Genomic DNA, 12,759 nt, shown 5'->3' on the forward strand with positions numbered 1-12,759 from the left:
ACCCTGACTTTTTTCCCCCTGAAGAATAAATGACCTCCATTTAATACAAATAAAATTTAGTATGAAAAGGTTTCCTTCCCCTTGATATCTTTAAGTCTACATTACATATATTGGTCTTATCTATGTGGTGTTTGGCAGAGTTGTGCCGTCAGTTAGCAGTACAATGCTGGTATCCCACCAGCTGGGCCCTCGTATACCCCCTGTACAATTTGTCTCCTAGTGCTTTCAACAATAACTAATGACTTCTAAAGACTGTAATCATGACCACACAAAAGTGCCCATTTAAAACTCTCCACCTTTAAATTATCACCAACTTGAATCCAACTACGAAAAGTAATATCAAAACCTGAATTTATACAATCACTTCAAAGAGTTTTGGGTGTCACGGGGAAACTTTTTCATTGATACATCTCTTAACACGTTCTTGTACTGTAGGTACAATATAAATAGTTGATTCTTATATCTTCATCTCCACTTGTCAACAGTTGTATTGAATGGATTATTACCAGCGATCAGATACACACTTATCCAGAAATCTCCATATCGCTACAATAAGACATTATGTGTATTCGATACTCTGGCCCGCTAATGATGTATTATTTAATGAAATATAAGCCATAACTTCGGCCCTACCTGACGGCTAGGATGTCTCAACTACATTTTTAACTTGTGACATATATATTTTAAATAATTACATCACGTGAATATCAGACACAAGTCCTCAAAAACGTATTTATCATTATTTGATTACATGTGATTCATGCATATGTTGATCGATGTGCACATGTCTACAGTATATATATCAGCTATAATATGTAGATTATAATAATTTCACATACATTACTGTGTTAATTAAGTTGGACATCAATTAACACAGGCATATGTATTCATCCAAAGGTAATTCTACTGCAGGTACAAGCATATTCATTTCCTTATATATTTTTACCTATCATGTGTATGTACACTGTACATGTAAGTTCACAAAGTAGCTATTCATAATCTAATCTAGAATTCATTCAAAGGTTTTTATATTTGTAGTTAAGTTGACATACATTGCAATAAAAGAAATGAAATACAATAAACATGTATATGAATGGAACGCTTACTTGTATCTTTTTTGATGACATCTTTTGTAATTTAAATATGAGTTTTCATCCTTCACTAAGTGTTAATATGTATTATAAGTCTTGAAATATTGTGTATAATTTTAGCCATTCTCTTCCCATAATTGCAAAATTTTCATAAAGATACTCAAATCTGTTTAAAAATTTAAATTTCAACATCACTTTTGAATCAAGATTAGCAATTATGCCTGGATTACTGAAATATTCCAACAATTTTTTCCACATTATTTTTATGCCAACCCAGACTTTCCAGAAGTTCTTAATAACATGTAATAATTGTGCATGTAGTACCAGAGATTTTAGTATGGGATATCTATGATGTGGGTCTCCTTAATCAATACAAACTCATCCTGGTTCCAAGTAATATCACTGTAATGCCAATCAATAGGTTATTTCCTGAAATTCCCTATAGTTCTAAGTTTCAACTTCATTGCAACTTGGAACCTGTGTGAGTTCCTATTGATTTCTTTGTATTTTTCAGCCTATATCTACTGAGTTTCACAGATCAACCAGTTTACAACTAGCAATAAAAGGTCAAATTATATACCACCATTATGTGTCTATAGAGGTCACCATTATGTGTCTATAGAGGCCACCATTATGTGTCTATAGAGGCCACCATTATGTGTCTATAGAGGCCACCATTATGTGTCTATAGAGGCCACCATTATGTGTCTATAGATTTTGCACATGTATTACTTAATTGCCCACTAAATTTCAGACAGAGAACTAGAGAGATTATCTTATGTCTGCCTATGTGTATCAATCATGGTAATTCTGTGAATGAATTCAAACAACACTACAATGTAAAAAGGTGTCTGTAGACTACATACAAACAAAGGTAAAGCATGTCTTTTCTAATTCACCTGTTTATCGCTCAGGTGTGTACTTTGATCACTTGTACTTGCAGGCAATTTCAAACTGGAGACTCCAGCTCACCTATAGGATGTTTATCACCTGTATTTACCTGTAAATTTAGGTCAACAGCTGTGTACCGACCGACCGATACATAGCACTCCTACTCCAAACTTGTTTTCTTCCCATTCATTTTTTTCAACTGAAGTAAAATTCTGGAGAAGTTTTTAAAGTGGTTTAATTTCAATTTTATATTTTCACAACATGAGAGAGAAAAGGTCAGACAATAAAGCTATTTGAATACAAAGTAAAATATCTGCTCTTATTTTACAGTATTGAAATTTAATTTTGATCACAGAAATATCCTGATAATATCAATGAGTTCGATCTATTTAACATAATTAAATTAAAGTGACATGATTTGACATATCTTAGAAAGTACATATAGCTGTACTTTTCAACAGTGCCATTATAATACAGTGTATTCATCCTCTAATAAGCCCCCTCGCCTAATGTAAAAGTTTAGTACTGTATTTATCCTTAAATGAGCCCCTTCTAATTCCCTATATATATAGTGTTAAAGTTTAGTAACATATTTCCTTCCCAAGTGCTAAAGTTTACTATTTCAAAATTGATGATTCTACAAAATTGAAGAAAGGGGCTTATTTGAGGGGAAGGCCTTTTTTTTACATATATATTCATTTTGTTTGGGATTCTGAACCATAACATGGAGTGAACAGTAAAAGTTACCATTTTTGAATCAATGGTTGTTGCATTTTGCTACCCTAAATATAGCACAATTCTGAGTACGTCTTGGTAAACACCCATTTACTGGTCAATACTGTATATAGGTAAGATACTCGTTACATGTGGTTGACCACGGTCTGAGTGCTAACAAATTAATCACTGACCATAATGGACACACCTCTCCTCCATTAAGGCTCCTCCTATCTACTTAGTCAATCACATGATCATAAACACCCGGAAAACGACCCTCGAATTTCCTACTCCATTGTTAGAGAATTTTCACACCTGCCTGTTTGTATGACATTACTTATCTACCCATGAATAATACAGGTTCCAGGTGAGATACAACACTGATCATTTACCTGTTAATGGTCCGACTTGACCACTATAGCTATATACTAGGGTGAATAGCTATATAGCTTGACCTCTTGACCTCTGGACCAGCAAACTAAATACAAGACAACTGTTACCTAAAGATCCTGTTGCATGTATCACACAATGGCTGTTCATAAAACAACAGTTACTGTCACTGACTATCAAACAAGTTATTTTTATATAACAATTTTGTCAATTCTATAAACTGCAATATGTCAATCATAACTACAGAAGACACTTCAAATGGTGTTGAAATTTAACGAGATTGTAGGCTGAGTCTCAGAGCTATATGAATACTGTAAATCATAGATCTAGAGTAATATTAATTACCAGTCAATGGAATTTATATGTATATGAATGTCAGCATGTACATATAGTGATACACAGGTAAAGGCTGTGAAACACTACATATCAGCTGTATTAAATTTGACCCACATGATTCTTCGGATTAAAACTTTTGTTTCCAGCACTGTGTTTTTTTCTATTTCTATTTACTTACTTCATGCCCTGTTGTTTTGTGATTTAAGGATACAACCTGATGGATATCTACTTGTGATTTAGCCCCAGGTGTTATGGTTATGTGTAAATATACACAGTACAGATATGCAATCAACTTCACAGGTTTCAGTTCTTTATTTAAACCTCCATAAAATATAGGAATGATGAATTCATTAGGAACAGATTCTTAAATAAGATCAATATTAAAGTGGAAAAAATATCATTTGAGTTATTACAAGATAATGAAATTCATTTACAGAGATGATATAATCAGTTTGATTAGATTAAGTACATACAGGTGTAAACAAGTCATGTGACAAATGAAAAAGACTCAAACCTTTCCGTCACAAAAAAGCACATAGGCAAACAAATTTTCTATCAAAATTTGAATTTTAAAAATTTAATTTAAAACGGAAAGAACTTTTTCTAGTTTTATGTGAGTGTTTTCTAAATACAAGGAAACCGGCATTTACATATATTAGTCAGTCTCTTAAAGTAAAAACACTGATACTGTCTACCCACTATTTTGACTTGATAAACAGTTGTGAACTTGGATTCCCTATAGAATTAGCTCAGCCCAGCCCTTATACCCACACCTTATATACATCCAACAAGCTGAGCTAACAAATCCGTAAAATCCGCTCCAATCAGGTAAACAAAACAAATCTTTAGTGTTCATTCATAAAATTTCACACATAAAATGTTAAGGTGGCCCTACTTTAAATGCTGTGTTTTTTATTCCTCAATTGGAAAATATCCAATCTAACCGACATCCTTTCATCAGTGAAATACAAACTGGGGACAAAGGTTCAGTGTGACAAATTTTGTTTAAGACAGGTACCTATAGATTTTACCTGCTAAAGGTGACCTATTGTATCCCAGCACTCATCTGTGGGATCTGACCTTACACAACCACTTTAGCTCTCAAGTGGATCAGAGCCCCTGGTCCACCTTTAACAAATCATTTGGTACTAATTAATTATTGTAGATAAGAAAATGAGGTTAATCTACACTAAAGAGCCGACAAAATCCTCAGGGTTTATACCGTAAAAATCTCCACATCTTAATCTGCCATACACCTGTACCCAAGCCTTAGTTTCCAACCCCACTTGATGCAAAAACTGCAACTACGCAAGCAAACACACGTCCTTATAAACAATATATGGAAGAGAGAGAATTCAAATACAGAAATTCTGCTTGAACATTAATGTCACTAAGATTTACACAATTAAATTTTCTTTGACATTTGAAGTCAAAATCAACAATACTATGAAGAGTCATTTGGGCTGTAAACCATATACGATAATTATATTATACAACCTTATTTGGTATTCAGTCAAAATGACTCATTTTGAAGTCAAAATTGTGATTATACAACTAGGAATTCCCAATGATATCTAAAATTAGCCTGCTGAAATTCGCATTTGTAATATATAGTGTTGAAATTTGTTTAAGTTTCCGGAAGCTGCCGCTAACAATTTCATTTGGGTACGTCTGTGTAAAAAAGTTAAGGAAAACTTTAAATAAGTTCATGAATTTGATATTTAATTTTAGAAGCACAATGGGAAATCTGCATTTAATCAAGCTGCATGTCGAGTCTGGAAGTGGTGACAAAAATAGAGGATGAGTCAAGGACTTGACAAAAAAAAAAGACAACTGCGTAGGAGACCTCCGGTTTTCCAAGTACAATATATCGAGAACTAGCCTTAACAGGATTTTATGACATGAGCCCAAACACTGGTTTGATACACGAAAATACCCTCGATAAGTACAAAAGGACCCTGACTTTTTTCCCCCTGAAGAATAAATGACCTCCATTTAATACAAATAAAATTTAGTATGAAAAGGTTTCCTTCCCCTTGATATCTTTAAGTCTACATTACATATATTGGTCTTATCTATGTGGTGTTTGGCAGAGTTGTGCCGTCAGTTAGCAGTACAATGCTGGTATCCCACCAGCTGGGCCCTCGTATACCCCCTGTACAATTTGTCTCCTAGTGCTTTCAACAATAACTAATGACTTCTAAAGACTGTAATCATGACCACACAAAAGTGCCCATTTAAAACTCTCCACCTTTAAATTATCACCAACTTGAATCCAACTACGAAAAGTAATATCAAAACCTGAATTTATACAATCACTTCAAAGAGTTTTGGGTGTCACGGGGAAACTTTTTCATTGATACATCTCTTAACACGTTCTTGTACTGTAGGTACAATATAAATAGTTGATTCTTATATCTTCATCTCCACTTGTCAACAGTTGTATTGAATGGATTATTACCAGCGATCAGATACACACTTATCCAGAAATCTCCATATCGCTACAATAAGACATTATGTGTATTCGATACTCTGGCCCGCTAATGATGTATTATTTAATGAAATATAAGCCATAACTTCGGCCCTACCTGACGGCTAGGATGTCTCAACTACATTTTTAACTTGTGACATATATATTTTAAATAATTACATCACGTGAATATCAGACACAAGTCCTCAAAAACGTATTTATCATTATTTGATTACATGTGATTCATGCATATGTTGATCGATGTGCACATGTCTACAGTATATATATCAGCTATAATATGTAGATTATAATAATTTCACATACATTACTGTGTTAATTAAGTTGGACATCAATTAACACAGGCATATGTATTCATCCAAAGGTAATTCTACTGCAGGTACAAGCATATTCATTTCCTTATATATTTTTACCTATCATGTGTATGTACACTGTACATGTAAGTTCACAAAGTAGCTATTCATAATCTAATCTAGAATTCATTCAAAGGTTTTTATATTTGTAGTTAAGTTGACATACATTGCAATAAAAGAAATGAAATACAATAAACATGTATATGAATGGAACGCTTACTTGTATCTTTTTTGATGACATCTTTTGTAATTTATTTGAGTTTTCATCCTTTACTAAGTGTTAATATGTATTATAAGTCTTGAAATATTGGGTATAATTTTAGCAATTCTCTTCCCATAATTGCATAATTTTCATAAAGATACTCAAATCTGTTTAAAAATTCAAATATAAGAGAAACAACTTTCAACATCACTTTTGAGTCAAGATTAGCAATTATGCCTGGATTACTGAAATATTCCAACAATTTTTCCACATTATTTTTATGCCAACCCAGACTTTCCAGAAGTTCTTAATAACATGTAATAATTGTGCATGTAGTACCAGAGATTTTAGTGTGGGATATCTATGATGTGGGTCTCCTTAATCAATACAAACTCATCCTGGTTCCAAGTAATATCACTGTAATGCCAATCAATAGGTTATTTCCTGAAATTCCCTATAGTTCTAAGTTTCAACTTCATTGCAACTTGGAACCTGTGTGAGTTCCTATTGATTTCTTTGTATTTTTCAGCCTATATCTACTGAGTTTCACAGATCAACCAGTTTACAACTAGCAATAAAAGGTCCAATATTAAATTCAAAACGCTTTAAATTTGTGCAAATTAAGTATTAGAATATATCAGTCTTTGATGGAGATTATTGTTTATTTCTTCCTCAAGAAAATGTCGGATACTAAGTTTCATTCATCCCAGAACTAAATATATTGTCTTGCAGAAAAATATCTCTACCAGGTGTTGCAAGCTCCAAATAATGGTCTGCCATAGGTGTTACACCCCCTAAAGAAAAACCCAGCTAAAAGTGTCATGACCCCAAGAAAACCCGTCTCAAGCTGGAGGAACCTCTGCATTCATAACCACATGCAACAACAGGTTGTAATTCAACTTTACTGAAGCGGAAAGAAGGGGAATTAATAAATCACTTTAGTGTGTTGTGTTCAGCTTACCGTGGCGGACTTAAAAAATATCCTGTAAAAAGATGATGCAGGGTTCTTTCTATTTTGAGGGCAATAATTCAAAGGAAAAACCTAATGTTGATTCATTGTATGGTCCCAAATTAATTTGATATGTGAAACCCTAGTCTGAATGATCTACAACAATGATAAAGAGTAAAGAACTAATCAGTAATTTGTATGTATTGGATTTTATCCCACTGAGGCTTCTTCAAATTGTAATACATCTTATGATTACACATGAAAATTCATAGCTTTTTTTCTCCATAATGTTCACAATGTAAAATTTAATGCCATGCTTCCCCTAAACACAAATAGATCTTCTTTACTAGTTTACAACGCAACATGAACACGAACATTGGTTGATTATGATCGGAAAGCCATTTCAATGTGATAGCACAGATGTACTTGTTGCTCACTTCAGTCAACGTAGTGAATTCACATGAAAATCAATGTTTCTTGTATTAACCGGCCCAGTTCGAAAGTGTTCAGGAAAGAATAGCTAAAATAGCATTTAAAGAAGCAATAAAAATGGCATGTTCTTTTCTACATAGTTCAAAGGAGTGCCAGGGTACAAAGTTGTTTTTAATAGTGAATGTTCTAGTATCGCCCAGTGTTGTATCGGACATGCTGTGTGCAATGCCTATACTGTGATGTGTTCTATCAGATTGGTCTGTTAAAGTTGTAGTGAGCCTGTGCCAGAGACATCGAGATACATCCCACTGCTACCTGATGACCAGGATATTCAAGAACAGGCCGCCATGTTGACGATCAAAATAACAACCAACCATTAAAAATACCTTAATCACGCTAATTAAACATGACAGAATGGTTGGTTTGATATTAGTATTTTCAAAGATTTAATTTTGTGGACATTAGAGAGAGATATTGATTACTCTGGTTAGAGGTACATTTGTAGAAGGAAATCAACTTCAGTGTAATGAATTATCCGACTTTGATCGCTTTTTGAACTCATGAACTTGATATCGCACAAACAGAGAGGCTAATCCTCCTAAATAAGATTATATTCATATGTATGAAAAAGAAGAACTGGACTTGAGAAATAAACATCAGACCTTGTTGAATAAAAACTTCAAATCTATAGATTATAGTTAAATTGTGAAAGATAAATTGTCTAAAAGTAAAATCTGCATTAATTTTGTCTATAAACTACATTACATATTTATCAACGAATACAATTTTGTGTTAATTGTTAAAACCAATATCAGAGAGTATTTAATTTATTGAAATTTTGAGAGTGAATATAAAATTTTCAGTTCTATTCTGCCCATCGCCACTACCCCAATTCAACCCATACACGATCTGTACTCGTATCTATCATCCTCTCTATAAATAGTTCATGAAGTAACCTTTTCAGAGTCGAAGCAAGGGACATAACTAGGTGTCTTAATGTATTGTCTGATTATGAGGTATTCCCCAGCTTACTCCCTGAATACCAAATTATAATAAACTCCAATACCATACTCCCCGAACATTTATTATCCGCCAAAGCCCTGTGAACTCGTGAATAAATAATCAATTGACAGATTGTATTTTCGATATTAATTCATTGTTGAGTAATGTTGTGTGTGGTAGTAATGGTCTTGTATGGAACTCACTGAGTCATTTCCCATTAATGATTGGCCTTGTTAATGTGACCTAGTACCCTGGCATGCCATCACACAAGCCTGTCTGTGTCATTCATGTGTGCGTATGCATGGACCAGTCTGTTTCATGTTCTGCATGTGTACAGCATCTGTGTATAGGTTTGTGTGCTATCATCTAGGTATAAGAGCTATATTATCAAGTACTGCCATATTGTTCATCAAAAGATGACAAGGAGATGTCACTGAACAACAAGCTATAAAGCTATCACACACACACACATCTTAAAACAAAATATTCATAATATGACATTCTTAGAATAACTATTACACTATACATATGAAATGCTACTGAACAATTCCTTCTTGTAGACATTTAAATATTTTAATTTATTCTAATAATAACTATAACAAATGTGATTAATATACGACATTACTTTTAAATCTATTCAGCAAATGTAATGCCCAAACTTCCTCATTACAAGATAAACACTATCTTGTAATAATCCTACATAGATATAATGATGAATCTTACAGACCTTAAAGTAAGACATGTAATTTACTATAATTATATTTTTTTTCTATCTAATAACATCACATTACATTAAAAAAAATGCAATAAGTTCTAATAATTTCATAATTTGCTCAATTGCTCTTACATAAGAGCATTTGAGATATTTAGTTTTTTTCATACCTATGATTGCCGGTTTATGATATTATGAACTTGCCAGAGGATTTTAGATTTGACTTGACAGAAAGGTGTACATGTTTGTAAAGAACATATATAGCGCACTGCAGTCAGAACATGTGCAGCAGGCCCTTTAGAAACCATATATCTTTATGATCAGAATAATCGCAGATTGGTGTGTCAGATAAGAGAATAACTTTTAATACGAAACAAATTTCCTGTTTTATCACACGGAATGTACGAGACTCCCCTCCTCTGCTATAATCCAAACAGCAGGATCATTATACATGTACCATAGTCTACTTCAAGTGCTGTTGAAAAATAAATACAGAAACAAAAAAAATTGACTCCAAACAAAATTCTGAAGGTTTTAGTAACATTGTGGGTTGAAAACCAGGTTGATCAATTCAGCCCTTCAGGCTGAGAATATAAACATGTGATTTCACAGATTGCACAGAATTTGCTATCAAAAAGGCTCCACACTTTTATAGCTTACCTAACCTACACATATCGCAGTCCGATATACTTTTATTTGATCTCATGTCAACATTATCTCACTTAGATAAACTTTGACGGAGTGTTCCGTTGAATTAAAACAAAACTATATAAATACACATGTTAACACATTGTTGCATATAAATGGTGTATTCACAACATTATGTATGCATCACAAAGCTTCAGTTTACTTTAAGGTTTTTAGTAGATCCCATTTAAGTTGATGTACATCATATATTATACTAATGTGTTCTTGTAAAGTGATTTATCTGTACCCATGATATTTATATATATATTATACAGATCAATATATTAGACATCTCAGTAGGTGACAGAAAGTTTTCTATAAAAATATTCTACAGTTTATTACCATGTTTGTAATATATACCTGAGCAAGTTACTGCAAACTGCTCAGGTAGTGTTAGGCTTGCAGTCATTAATCTCGGATTTGGGGAATATATAATATCCATTATGAAATTTAGGGGAAATGAACGGCAGCAGTGTCTTGAATTATTCATTAATACAGCTATTCTTTGATATTATTCTAACATGTTCCATCAAATTTGGGGGATTTCCGATTTTGGAGAATTTTTCTATTGTTTAGGATTTTTCTTGATGAGTAATTTGTTTTTATTCAAAGGGGAAAGAAAACACCATCAGTGGAAAATACTACCTACCTAATTTTGGTAGCAAAATTGGTATAGATTAACCTCTGGCTTGATTTGAATAATTTATTTTTTTTCATCATTCATTATATGCAATTTTTAATAGATTTCTACATTCTACTAAATTTTTAAAATCGATTTTTGTTTCATTATCAGAACTCTAGAAAACTCATCACAACAGTTGTAAATTTAAGACAAATACATACAAGTCATTGAATCTTCGAACTGGGATTATTATTTTGTTTCAAAACTCATAGATTATCTATACACTGTCACCAGTATGAGCTGTGTTACCTGCCTTATCCGAGTGAAAAATGACACAAAACCGCAATCAGCTGATACCGTAAACAGCGAGCTGGAATATACACCGTCCACACTTTATATTCCAATACACTAGTGCATTAAAAACTGACCACGGGATAAAAATCCTTTTTGACTTTTTAGTGAAGTCCTCGACAGCATTTCATCCTTTTCTCGACCACATACGGGAGTTCATGGGGTTTTAATCCGTCCCCAGGGTTAGCATAGAGAGCGGACATGTCCCCATTCCGAGGTCTCTAAGCTCTCGCTGATCGACGACAGTCATATATGACCTATTCCAGTGGTAGTTTACATATCCATAGGTTATTATCTTACCTGACAGTCGGAAAAAATAAAGCTGATATATTCCATATAGCAACTGATAAAACAAATCAATACAAACCTTCAAATTAATCCAGAATAGCAGTAATTCCGAGCAAAAACATCATTTCCAATTCACAACATGACTGTATTCCTTTCTATGTGTACACTTCGACAACCGCCATGCGACTCGCGCACACTCACTCACACCGGCAGGTGCGCGTCGTCCGCGATAAAAATAGTTCTACGCTATAACTTAACGTTCATGGATCACTTTTTATATCAATCGTTTCTTTTGTTAAACAATGTGTTTTACATATTAAATACGTGATTGTGCGTTTCCGATACATTAATACGACAAACATAAATTTAATCAAAACATTCCAGCGTGTTTGCCCCCCTACTAGTGCAGGGATATACTATGCTCCGCCCATATCCGAATGACTGACAGTGGCATCACACCTTTCACGCGTCGGCTTAGCTCGACCATCAAAGGGAGTTATCAACAGGTAAATCACGGAGACACTACACTGAGTAATTAGTCCTTATTAGTATGTATCTTATTGACAAGTTGGCACGATAACAGTCTGTAATGTACAGCCTACCCTGGACTACAGAACATCATATTATTATATATGTACTCTATCGGAAATGGAGCAAATCGGGTTCATTACAAAAGCTAACAAGGTGACATAATATGTTTCACTAGGATAACGATCACAAACATTTAAAAACTTAAACTATGTACTCTTTACATAAAAAGGTTACAAAGGTCGAAGTAATTATTTTAACTAAGATAAAAATTATAATAGAAAATCGTGCCGACTATCTTCATATTTCAACGATCATACTATTTTCAATACTAAACATTCGTCTTATAATCTAGATTTATCAAACGCCATCGGCCGAGCCTGGCGTTAATTGGTACTAAGCTCTATGTCTTTTAGACCTATAAACGGAGTATAAACTTCTGTAAAACAGAACGTGACATCTATCAAGGCTGTCCTGATGTAAGATTTCCCATTTAAAGTGCAGTCCACTCTAATATGTAAAACTTTTGTAAATGTGAAGTTTGGATATTACAGGTGGCATTATATGCTTACTGGTATTACGGTAGAATTTTTATCAATGTTCAAATGACGAGTCAAATGACTGATAATTCATGTGTATTGACAGAGAGTTTGTGTGTGTAAAGGCGTTGGAATTCACTCAGTAGCTTTCTGTCATACAAGTTTGTGTGTGTAAAAGTTTATC

The 12,759-nt window shown here is 33.5% G+C and overlaps 1 protein-coding gene across 1 annotated transcript in view; it reads right to left on the bottom strand.

Annotated features, from left to right (window-relative positions):
* Positions 1-11,709, bottom strand: part of LOC117329209 (protocadherin Fat 1-like) — a 154,764-nt gene extending 143,055 nt beyond the window's left edge. Inside the window, 1 exon segment of the mRNA XM_033887028.1 lies at positions 11,588-11,709. The gene's annotated coding sequence lies outside the window, so the exon portion shown is untranslated.
* Between the last annotated feature and the right edge of the window lie 1,050 nt (positions 11,710-12,759).

This window comes from Pecten maximus, chromosome 6 (genome assembly GCF_902652985.1).
Source record: "Pecten maximus chromosome 6, xPecMax1.1, whole genome shotgun sequence".
NCBI classification, from domain to species: domain Eukaryota; kingdom Metazoa; phylum Mollusca; class Bivalvia; order Pectinida; family Pectinidae; genus Pecten; species Pecten maximus.